The sequence below is a fragment of the Leucoraja erinacea genome, chromosome 10 (genome assembly GCF_028641065.1).
Source record: "Leucoraja erinacea ecotype New England chromosome 10, Leri_hhj_1, whole genome shotgun sequence".
Taxonomy (NCBI): Eukaryota; Metazoa; Chordata; class Chondrichthyes; order Rajiformes; family Rajidae; genus Leucoraja; species Leucoraja erinaceus.
Window position 1 is genome coordinate 11688440 of NC_073386.1, and position 13201 is coordinate 11701640.

Genomic DNA, 13201 nt, shown 5'->3' on the forward strand with positions numbered 1-13201 from the left:
ATTAAAAATCCTACCGCCACTGCACATGGAAATGTAAAATATAATTGAATCCATTCCCACTTTGAATGCTATTTTACTAATGGCATTTATGATCAAATGTTATTACATATTCTCAAATTAAATTCAGAGTTCATATTAGTTCCCGCTTGCAGCGTGTTCCAAACCCTCACCACTCTCTGTGAAATCACCCTAGACATCTCCTTTAAACTTTATCCCTCTCACTTCAAAACTACGCCCTCTAGTATTTCACATTTCCATCCAGGTTACTACCGTCTATCTAGCAATCAAGGGATATGGGGAAAAAGCAGGAACGGTGTACTGATTTTAGATGATCAGCCATAATCATATTGAATAGCAGTGTTGGCTCGAAGGGCCGAAAGGCCTACTCCTGCACCTATTTTTCTATGTTTCGTTGCTGCTCATAATTTTATATATTTCTACCAGGTCACAATCATTGTTTAGTCACAATCACTGATCACAGCATTTTTGATTCCAGGTTATTTAATTAACTGAAGTTAAATTCCCCAACTGCCAAGGTGGGATTTGATATTCTCTCCAGCGTCATTTGTCAATGTCTCAAGATTGGTAACAAAACCACTCAGCATCCTTTCTCGCATATTGAACATACATCTCCTTGTAAATTACTTCTCCTCTGCCATTTCGTTCCTTTCTCCCTAATGAAGTTGCACAGTCATTTTTCGCACTAACTCACCTTTCATTTATTTATTAGTTTATGTATACACCGGTTGCTTCATTTTGTACTTTTTGATTTAGTACAAGTATTTAGCCCAAGCACTTAACATTGATTGTTTGAAGGTGATCAACTCCTCTTATGATGAATTTCTGTTCAACTCTGGTAGCCAATTAGTTTAGTTTAGTTTAGAGATACAGTGTGGAAACAGGCCCTTCAGCCCACCATGTCTGCATCGATCAGCGATCACCCGTACACCAGTTCTATCCGACAAACTAGGAATAATTTACAGAAGCCAATTAATTTACAAATCTGCATCTTTGGAGTGTAGGGGGAAACCAGAGCAAACAGAGAAAACCCGCAGTTACAGGGAGAACGTACAAACTCCGTACAGACAGCACCCTTGGCACTGGCAACTCTAGCACTGCACCACTCTGCTGCCCTTACCACTGTGCCAATGTGCGGCCCTCGTGTAAATCACGTGTACTTTTAATGAGCCGCACATGACTAGAACAGTCGTAAGTATCTTCATGAATGGGGTCTGAGATTCATTCATGTTATGATTGGTGTGACTAGTCTTGTAAAGGAGGGTGTGGGAGAATATTATATCCACTTAGTGCTCTGTGGCCATAAGATAAGTGAACAATGTTACTGTTAAAGATTGTATAGAAGGGAGTCTGCTTTTGGAACTGTAATTAAGCAGATTCCTTGTTTTCAAGCCTTTATATCAGAGGGTCCAGTTACACTCTTACTGTCATTACACTCTCTGTACTCTACTGGGGGTTGATATTCTGATGGGATTACACCTGCTCCAACCTGCCCTCTGTCTCATGACCTTCATGTCACACATTAATGTGGACAGCGCACGAATGTATCAGGTCCAGTTTCCTCTAAATGATTTCTTTGTGTAATCGAATCTGGTTTCAGCGCTTTTACGTACAGTTTTTGCATGTAAATGCTAATGGATCCTATTTCTCAGCACATATGCAGGGGTGGAAGATTGCAACCTTCACGTGGTCCGCCCTGTTTCGACTAATGAAATCAACTCTTTTTGAGGCAGTGATTGAGGCAGTGCAGCGTAGGTTCATGAGATTGATCCCTGTGGATGGCGGGACTGTCATATGAGGAAAGAATGAAAAGACTAGGCTTGTATTCACTGGAGTTTAGAAGGATGAGGGGAATTTTTAGAAACATATAAAATTATAAAAGGACTGGACAAGCTAGATGCAGGAAAAATGTTCCCAATGTTGGGCGAGTCCAGAACCAGGGGCCACAGTCTTAGAATAAAGGGGAGGTCATTTAAGACTGAGGTGAGAAAAAACTTTTTCACCCAGAGAGTTGTGAATTTATGGAATTCCCTGCACAGAGGGCAGTGGAGGCCAAATCACTGGATGGGTTTAAGAGAGAGTTAGATAGAGCTCTAGGGGCTAGTGGAGTCAAGGGAAATGGGGAGAAGGCAGGCACGGGTTATTGATAGGGGACGATAAGCCATGATCACAATGAATGGCAGTGCTGGCTCGAAGGGCTGAATGGCCTCCTCCTGCACCTATTTTCTATGTTCTACGTAACTCAATGTGCACAAACGGAAGTTCAAATAGAACAAGTTGTCCAACAACTTTAGGCTGTGCATGCCACACGAAAGAAGAAGAAGCACATATGCACTGCTGATTGACAAATCATTCTCCTGAATATTACTCAGTGTAATTATGACTTAGTGGCAGAGTCAAGCACCCCCCAAAACAGGCCCATCAGCTCACCATGCTCATAACAAGCATTATGTAGCCTTTGTGACTTCCCTAACTTCAAATAACCCATGTTTTCTCTCGTTCACCATCCCTCCCCCTCCTCAGTTCTCCAACCAGTCTGACTGTCCCCCATATTCCATTTTATCTCTGTTTGCTTTGTTGTCACCCTCCCCTAGCTAACAATGATCTATTCCACATGTTTCTTGATCTCCATTTATTTTGATGTCTCATTTTCATACCTTACCCTTCCATATCTCTGTGTCTCCTGTTCCCCTGACTCTCAGTGTGAAGAAGGGTCTCAACCCAAAATGTCACCCATTCCTCTATACAGAGATGCTGCCTGTCCCGCTGAGTTACTCCAGCATTTTATCTTTTATGTAGCCTTTGATTAATTGATTGAAAGATGCAGTGTGGAGACAGGCCCTTCGACCCACTGAGTCGATGCCTACCATCGATCATCCATTCCCAATAGTTCTGTGTTAGCCCACAATTTTATGCATCCATTCTGTACACATTTGGGGTAATTTGCAGAGGACAACATCCTTTACAAACCCACACGTCTTTTGGATGTGGGAGCAAACAAGAGCTCCCAGAGAAAAGGTGCAAACTCCACACGCAAAGTCGTTGAACTGGATCTCTGGTGCTGTGAGTCAGCAACTTCACCAGCTGGACCACTGTGTCACCCACCTACAATGATCCCAGGTCTGTAGTCTACTAAGCCTTGGTGGCTCAAGTGCTCATGTTGTCTCATCTTAAACATGTGATAGTCAAGGTATAAGGAATAGTAGAATTAGGCCCTTCCGCCCATCAAGTCTACTCCACCATTCACAGATACAAGATACATTTAATTGTCATTTGGACCCCTTGAGGTCCAAACGAAATGCCGTTTCTGCAGCCATACATTACAAACAAATAGACGCAAGACACAACATAATTTACATAAACATCCATCACATTGCTGTGATGGAAGGCCAAATAAACTTATCTCTCCACTGCACTCTCCCCTGCACAATCATGGCAGATCTATCTCTCCCTCCAAATCCCATTCTCCTGCCTTCTCCCCATAACTTCCTGACACCCGTACTAATCAAGAATCTATCTCTGTCTTAAAAATATCCACTGACTTGGCCTCCATAGCCTTCTGTGGCAAATAATTCCACAGATTCATCACCCTCTGACTGATAGTGTCAGGCAGTGTGTTCCAGATTCCAGTCACTCTCTGGAGGAAAAAAAATAATCTTCAGATCCTCTCTAAATATTTTAATGCTCACAAAATCTGGGCATGAAACCCAGGCTTGGGTACCTCTACCATTGGGAAAACATTGCATAACCCTTCTTCATCTCTCTATTTACCTGTGCTGTCATCCACATGTACACCAAGGTTGCTTTGTTACTGAATATTCTTTCGGACACACCAGTCATGGTGTATGTCCAGGAAGGAACTGTAGATGCTGGTTTACACGGAAGATAGACACAAAATTCTGGAGTAACTCACCTGGACAGGCAGCATCTTTGGAGAGAAGCATTGGGTGATGTTTCGGGTCGAGACGTTTCTTCAGACAGTATCTTCTCTCCAGAGATACTGCCTATCCCGCTCAGCTATTCCAGCATTTTGTGTCAATCTATGGTTTATGTCCCCCTCTTTTCGGGCACCCCAAAATGTGTCACCTCACAGCTTTCAGAATTTTATCCATCTTCCATTGCCCTGTCTAACCTCTCCTCTCGTCTGGTCAATATAATTCTGTAACCCATGACTGCCTTTCTCACCATCAACGGCATCACCAGTCTCCAAGTCATTTCTAATGTTACTAATCATATCTCGTACACTCACATCTAAGTCATAAATTAATCTACAGCAAACACCAAGGGTCCCAACACCAATAGCCATTGTACACCACTGGTCACAGGTTTCCAACCATAAAAACAAACCTCCACTATTACCCTCTGTCACTCAATGCCAGGACAGGTTTGGATCAAATGTGCCAATTTTACCTTGGTCCCCTTGGTTCTAAATCTTGTTTCCAACCTCCCCTGTGGGATTTCATCATTTATTGTACAGTTTCTGGGTCGTGTATTAATATAATTTTGTTCTAGACATACAGCGTGGAATCAGGCCCTTCGGCACACCGAGTCCACTCCAGCCATCGATCACCTGCGCATTAGTTCTGTATCCTACACACTAGGTGCAACTTACAGAAGCCAATTAACCCACATACCTGGATGCCTTTGGAATTTGGAAGATTGAAGATGAGTGTGGCCCACATGAATCGCCTTGACCAAACAACAGTAAATAGGGGTTAGGAAAATACCTCTGACATTTAATTGCAAGAATTCCAATCTGTGGAATTCTCTGCTACAGAAGGCAGTGGAGGCCATTTCACTGGATATTTTCCAGAGAGAGTTAGATATCACTCTTAGGGCTAAAGGAATCAAGGGATATGGGGAGAAGGCAGGAACGAGGTACTGATTTTGGATGATCAGCCATAATCATATTTAATGGCGCTGCTGGCTCGAAGGATCGAATGGCCTACTCCTACACCTATTTTCTATGTTTCTATGTTTCTGAGATGTTTGTGGGCAACATTGCTATTCGTGCATTTAAAAACAAACTTGTAATAGAGCAACATAATGTTACCCTTCAAAATACAATTATTTATTCTGCCATGAAGCCTTATCAAAAGTTGAGCCATTTCAGCAATAATCTTCCTTTAAATTTTGTATTATGGGATGAGTTAATTGAGCAAAGTGCAGAAATAGGTCTTTGAATCTTGGCTTGGGTCATGGTAACCCCAGAATGCTCTCAAGTAATTATATTGTGATTGAGAGGATAAGACTGACTGATTGCAATATCTTACAGGAAACCACAGCATGCAGATCCTGATGAGTCAATTAAGGCAAAAGGCCTTCTCGAAGTGGATCAATTCCTGCAACCAATGTGACAAATCAGCTAAACAGTGATCGGTTTAAAAAACCTATTCTTACTGTAATTAAGTTCTGCATGACCCAGAATGTTCCAGATAATCGATGTTTTTTTTTGCACTGTTCACAAAGAAAAGTTTAGATCCTTTTCTTAACCCCAACATAGAGTCTTAGAGCTTGGAAACAGGCACTTCGGCCCAACTTGCCCACACCGGCCAACATGTTTCAGCTATGCTGGTCACACCTGCCCGTGTTTGGCCCATATCTCTCTAAACCTGTCCTATCCATGTACCTGTCTAACAGTTTCTTCAACCTTGGGATATTCCCTGACTCAACTACCTCCTTTGGCAGTTCGTTCCATACCCCTCAGATTCCTATCAATTTCTTCCCCTTCACCTTAAACCTACATCCTCTGTTTCTCTATTCTCCTACTCTGGGCAAGAGATTCTGTGCATCTACCCGATCTATTCCTCTCATGATCTTATACACCTCTATAAATGTGAAAATTGTTATTATCAAAGTATTATTATAACTAATTTTCACATATTAACCTACATCAAAATATTTATTCTCAGTCTGTGCACGCTGCCCGATTTGATCCAATCTTAGAGGTATTTCCAACTTTAATAATGTTGTGATCATGATTCTCTCTCAACCAGTTGTTCAGTATCAAGCTCTAATTTTTATTTTATTCATCTGGAATGAATAAAGGTCAAGTAATCTAAGTATTTTCTAAGCTGACTATAACTTTTATTCAGCACCGAGTGATTTGTTAAATTGTATTAAAGTTTGCACTGTAGATAAGATAAAATTACTATTTCTGAAATGCAACCCCTGCAAAATTGCCATTTTTCTTATAGATTCTAAACTAACAAAATATATTCTACACTTTACCGCATTGTGTGATAAAGGAAATTTGAAATAGCAGGGTTTGTTGGCACTGTACTTTATTAATAAATTCATTTTACAAAAACTGCTTTTAGGTTGACATGAACTAAAGTATTCTGTGCATTTCCTATTAGGCACATTTTAACTTTCTCATTAATTCTACATTTACCTTAGTATCTGCCTTAGCTTTAGATTTGACATCAGAATTGTAAAATACATAGTATAAGTGTACAAAATCATGAGAGGAATAGATTGGGTTTAGTTTAGTTCAGTTTTAAAGAGATACAGCGCAGAAACACGCCCTTCGGCCTACTGAGTCCGCACCGACCAACGATCCCCGCACATTAACACTACCTTACATACAGCGAAGATAATTTTACATTTAACATTCATACCAAGCCAATTACCCTACAAACCTGTACGTCTTTGGTGTGGGAGGAAACCGAAGATCTCGGGGAAAACCTACATAGGTCATGGGGGGGAACAGACAAACCCCGTACAGACAAGCACCATAGTCAGGATCGAACCCAGGTCTCTGGTGCTGTAAAGCAGTAGCTCTACCGCTACGCCACCATGCCGCCCTAGACGCAGAGAGCCTCTCTTGCCCAGAATCGAGAACCAGAGGACGTAGGTTTAAGGTGGGGGGGGGGGGGGGGGGTGAGGGAGGGGAGTGAGGGGAGGGAGGGGGGGGGGTGGGGGGGGGGGGGGGGGGGGAGGGGGCGGCGTGGGGGGGAGGGGGGGAATTTAATAGAAAACTGAGGGGTGACTTTTTCACACAAAGGGTCATGGGTGTATAGAACGAGCTGTCGGTGCAGATTGTGAGGCAGGTACTATCGCAATGTTTAAGAAACATTTAGACAGTAACGTAGATAGGACAGGTTTGGAGGGATATTGGTCAAATGCAGGCAGGTGGGACTAGTGTAGCTGAGACATGTTGGCTGGTGTGGGCAAATTGGGCCGAAGGGCCTGTATCCAGGCAAGTATGACTCTATACCTCACATTACCACCATATTTCTCCAGACTCCCTCATCCTGACCGAGCATAGTACCATTCCTGAACCTTCACACATATTAGGCGACATTGTGCAAAGATAATCTCCAGCAATAATGTAATAAATCGGCAGAGAAGCAGATAAGCAATAGGGGTGTTTTAAGCCATTCTGGGCTATTTCACAGCCTTGTGTAAAGGGTTTATGCATACCTTGCTTAGAGTATACTTTATATAAGTATGCACTGTAACAGAAAACAACAAGACCAGAGCAACTAATGCACCTGACATTAAATGCACTGACATGTATGCATCAGAGTTAGGACTCAGCGCAGATTGGAGGCTTTCTGAATCGCTGGCCGCTCATTAGTTGGCTCAGTAATCGCACAACATTCCTTGGCAGAGCAATCATTTATGAATAGCATGAGAACCACAGGGGTTTAGCATTGAGAAAACAGAGTGAAGGTCTGTACCACAAGCACTCAGTAAATTAAGTTGTCACTTTTAATATACCTACTGGTCTATCATTCTATTTGTGGAGGAGGGTTACTTTTCAAAAGTGCAGTTTTTAGCCAAAAAAAATAAATAGGTAAAGCAACCATCGTTTTTAGTTTTATAAATATCTAATAAAAGGTTATGCTACCCTGCTTCAGATTATAGAAAGGGATTGGACAATAAAATGCACCTATGTTTTTACTGATAACACAGCCCCATCTGTTTCTGGCACTCCCTGAATGCACTGTCCACGAGGAATTCCTTCAGCATCCATAACAAATATTATGAATCTCTGGAGCCTCCGGAAAATTCCCTCTCTTGCCATCCAAACATTCCACTCACCCTGCATTGCTTGTTCATTTATGGTTTACTCACACATTGGACCATAAATGATATTTATATCATGCTGTCAGCCTTCAGTCACCTATTTCGAAGGATCTTTTCCTATTTCGAGGATGTTTTCAGGACTTGAGGGTCTGAGCCATGGGGAGAGGTTGAGCAGGCAAGGGATTTGTTCCCTGGAGTGCAGGAGGATGATGGGTGATCTTATAGAGGTGTACAAAATCATGAGGGGAATAGATCGGGTAAAGTGTTCGGCACGGACTTGAAGGGACGAGATGGCCTGTTTCCGTGCTGTAATTGTTATATGGTTATATGGTTAAATGCACAGTCTTTATGCCCAGAATAGGGGAATCGAGAACCAGAGGACATGGGTTTAGGATGAGGGTGGTGGGGGGGAGGAGGGGGGGAGATTCAATAGGATCTTAATAGGGAAACTTTTTGTACACAAACGGTGATAGGTATATGGAACAAACTGCCGGAGAGGTGGTTGAGGCAGGTGCTATCGCAACATTTAAAAACATTTGGACAGGGACAGGAATAGGATCGGTTTAGAGGGATATGGATCAAACGCAGGGAAGTGGGACTCGTGTAGATGGGGCATGTTGGTCAGCATGGAAAAGTTGGACCAAAAGGCCTATTTCCACGTTGTATGACTCCATAACTCCATAACCAGCACATTTGTTTAGCTTTTTCTTTTAAAATTATGCTTTCATACAAGGAGCTATTGTTGACCAGGAAAGATGGTTGAGTAAATACCACAATCAGCATCAGTGCAGATGTAGAAATGGTTGAGGGGTCCAAGTTCCTTGGCGTGAATATTATGGATGAGGTGTCGTGGACCAACTACATTGGTGCAGTAGCCAAGAAGGCACACTGGCGCCCCTACTTCCTGAGGAAAGACTTAGGAAATTCAGCATGTACCCACTTTTGCATGGGCACCATAGAGAGCATACTGTCGGGTTGCATCACAGCATGCTTTGGGAATAGCTCTACCCAAGACCATAAGGAATTATAGGGGGTTGTAGAAATCAGCCTAAAGCCTCACACAGACCACATTTCCCACCGTTGACTTTGTCGACACTTCGTGCTGCGTCAAAAAAATCAGTCAGCATAATCAAAGACTTGGTCATTACTTCTTCCAGCTCATATCTGGCAGAGGTACAGAAGCTTGAAAAAGCACAGCGCTGGACTCAGGAACAGCTTCCTCTCCTTCATTATTAGGCTACTGAATGGTCCTTCCATAAACTAGAGTACTGTCTGACTCACCTCCCACCCCAAGGTTTTGACCCGAATCGTTGCCTATTTCCTTCGCTCCATAGATGTTGCTGCACCCACTGAGTTTCTCCAGCTTTTTTGTGTACCTTCGATTTTCCAGCATCTGCAGTTCCTTCTTAATCATCTCCAAAATTGTGGAAATTGGACTTTGTCTAAGGATTTGATGCACTACAATGCGCTACAATGCTGAGAACTATATCCTGCACACTGTATCTTTCCCTTCACTCTATCTATTGTACTTGAGGTCTTGAACTAATTGTATCTATGTATGGTATATCTGATCCGCTTGGATAGTATTGAGAAAACAAAGCTTTTGATAGACACAAAATGTGCATGTGTGTGTGTGTATGTATGAGCACCCTTACCTTGTGCACGGGTAGTCTAATTATATTTGTGTTTGTGTTGTATCCAAGTAGTAGACATCAGTCTCCATCACCATGGACTTCCTTGCTGCTGGAGCAAGACCTTTATCTACCGAGCCAGCAAAGTAGCTGGTTTGCATTGGCCATGCCAGTTAAAATAATTCACACACAGACATCTCCCATGCCTCACTGTGCTGGAAACAAGCCATCCTCACCTCAGGAGGAAGATAGTTCAAACTGCAAATGGAATATTTTAATGTATCGGCCAAGGCAATGGAATACAAGAACAGATGATTGTGCTGAATCTTTCTCAAGCATTTGTGGAGCCACAGATACAATAGTTGGTGTCGTTCTGACCACCATATCACAGGAAGGATGTGATAGTACAAGGGAGAATGTTGAATCAAAAGATATTGCCAGGATTGAAGGACGATTCAATCAAGGGGTTATGGGGAGAAAGCAGGAGAATGGGGTTAAGAGGGAAAGATAGACCTTGCACTTTTGCTGCCTGACCCGTGGAGTGCTTCCAGCATTTACTGTATTTAATTATAGATTAAAGTTCATAAGTTCATAAATGATAGGAAACAAATTAGGCCATTTGACCCATCAGGTCTACTCCGCCATTCAATCATGGCTAATCTATCTTTCCCTCATAACCCTATTCTCCTACCTTCCCATTCATAAACACTCGTACTAATCAAGAATCTATCTATCTCTGCCTTAGACTTGGCCATTGACTTGGCTTCCACAGCCTTCTGTGGCAATGAATTCCTCAGATTTGCCACCCTCTGACTCAAGAAATTCCTCCTCATCTCCTTCCTGAAGGAACGACCTTTAATTCTGAGGCTATGACCTCTGGTCCTAGACTCTCTCACAAGTTAACAAGTTAACTTTCAGAAGGATCAGAAGGGAATTCTGGAAGGAGTGTGAGGATTTAGAACTCACTGGCTGAAAGGATGGTAACGGAGTGCGGCCAACCTGAGAAAGCTTTGGCTTTGAGCAGTGGGTCAGACACAGGAATAGGCACTATGTATCTTTTGTCCTTATGCATACGCAAAAATTGTGCATGTTTTTCTCCAGCCAATCCATTAATAATGCCATTTTCATTAATGTGGATTGCAGTGTGGACTCATTTTTATTATATACAGATTCTGAAATCATCAATAATTTATGAATTCTCAAATATATATGTGGTTGCAGTTTAGTTATTTTTAATTAAATCTGAGAGTATCTGAAGCTAGATCACAAATGTTCTGCCAAGTGATTTTTGTGCAGAGAAACAAATTTCAAAACCGACCCAGATGGATTCGAATGGCACCCTTATTTTGGTGTTAAAATCATACTGTGCTCTGTGCAATATCAGTGATGAATATGTTAAAGCGTTAAAACGTATAACATTCTTGCTTCTCCTATTTTATCAAAGGTGTTAACCTCTTCAAAATTATAATCTCTATTAAAACAACTGACAAGGGAATTTCATATAAGCATGTTAAAACATTTGTTGTGACCTATCAACGGTCAAAAGGTAGGCAAAATAGTAGCCACATTTGAGATTCGGGGCCGTAATTATTATTGGGCCGTGTGCTCATTTTTAAGTTGGGCAATGTTGTTTAATATGTTATTAACTCATAGTGCTAATAGATTTACTATCCAAGATATAATTCTTCACTCATTATCAAAATACAGTAGTACAAATAATGTCTCACATTTTAACCTATGTATCCTCTTGTGTCATAGTGGGAAATTACCTAGAAGCAATACAGTTCTTATGGAATAGTCAACTTTGAAAAATAACAAATACATTTAAAAAAATGCATCTGTATGGCACCATGTCATTTTTTTCAAGACTTCACAAATCACTTCACAGCCATTCAATTTTATATGCTGATTATTTTGTTTAAAAACATGGAGTTATCACTAAATTTGAATCATTGCTTGATATTCTTAATTACAATAATTACAATGGTTAGTCATATAATTCTTCTTAGGGCCATCATTCTTGTTGGTAGGTCTCCTTGCTTTAGGAACCCTGTCTTCTAGTAGGTGCTGTAATACTCCCAGCTGGAGATTGCACAGTGTAATTTGTTAGGGGCTTATTTTAGTTTACATAGAAACATAGAAACGTAGAAAATAGGTGCAGGAGTAGGCCATTCGGCCCTTCGAGCCTGCACCGCCATTCAATATGATCATGGCTGATCATCCAACTCAGTATCCCGTACCTGCCTTCTCTCCATACCCCCTGATCCCTTTAGCCACAAGGGCCACATCTAACTCCCTCTTAAATATAGCCAATTAACTGGCCTCAACTACCTTTTGCGGGAGAGAATTCCAGAGATTCACCACTCTCTGTGTGAAAAAGGTTTTCCTGATCTCGGTCCTAAAAGATTTCCCCTTTATCCTTAAACTGTGACCCCTTGTTCTGGACTTCCCCAACATCAGGAACAATCTTCCTGCATCTAGCCTGTCCAACCCCTTAAGAATTTTGTACGTTTCTATAAGATCCCCCCTCAATCTTCTAAATTCTAGCGAGTACAAACCGAGTCTATCCAGTCTTTCTTCATATGAAAGTCCTGACATCCCAGGAATCAGTCTGGTGAACCTTCTCTGTACTCCCTCTATGGCAAGAATGTCTTTCCTCAGATTAGGAGACCAAAACTGAACGCAATACTCCAGGTGTTGTCTCACCAAGACCCTGTACAACTGCAGTAGAACCTACCTGCTCCTATACTCGAAGTTTAGTTCAGAGATGCAGCCTGAAAAGAGGCCCTTCTGCCCACTGAGTCCACACTGGCCAGCAATTACCCTGTGCTATAGTTCTATCCCACACACTGGGGACAATTTACAGAAACCAATTAACCTACCAACTTGCACGCCTTTGGAATGTGGAAGGAAACCAGACCACCCGGTGAAAACCCACGAGGTCACGGGGAGAACGTGCAAATTCCGTACAGACAGCACCTATAGTCAGGATCGAACCTGGGTCTCCAGCGTTATAAAGCAACAATTCTACTGCTGCGTCACGGTGCTGCCCTACCAAAATCTGCTGAAATATAATCCAATAGCAAGAAAAACAGAATTGATGCAGTATCAAATCTATCGTTAGCAGAAAGACCAACCTAGGTGACTATTTGTGAGCTGGCCACAGAAGCAGATCTATAATCACATATTACAATCACCCCACACTCTTAAATCTATATTCCTACAGATTCCCTTATCATGTATCTATGTACTGTAGATGGCTCGATTGTAATCCTGTATTGTCTTTCCGCTGACTGGATGGCATGCACAATAAGCTAAACTGTAGCTGTAAGTTAAGCAAATAGTCATAGATGTGTTGTGCTTTGCAGTACAAGTAGCAAGCATTGCTTATGGCCTGTAAATTCCTCTGAGATTCCCAGTGATTGAGGAGAGCTGACAGACAACTCAACAAAATTATAAAATCGCAAGATAGAGGCTTTACCTTTTTTCAAAAATCACATGTTTAATCAAATTTCCCA

At 41.9% G+C, this 13201-nt stretch overlaps 1 protein-coding gene across 1 annotated transcript in view; it reads right to left on the reverse strand.

Annotated features, from left to right (window-relative positions):
* The window catches only part of LOC129700783 (dihydropyrimidine dehydrogenase [NADP(+)]-like), a 637641-nt gene that overhangs the window by 466486 nt on the left and 157954 nt on the right, over nt 1-13201 (reverse strand). The window lies entirely within an intron of this gene.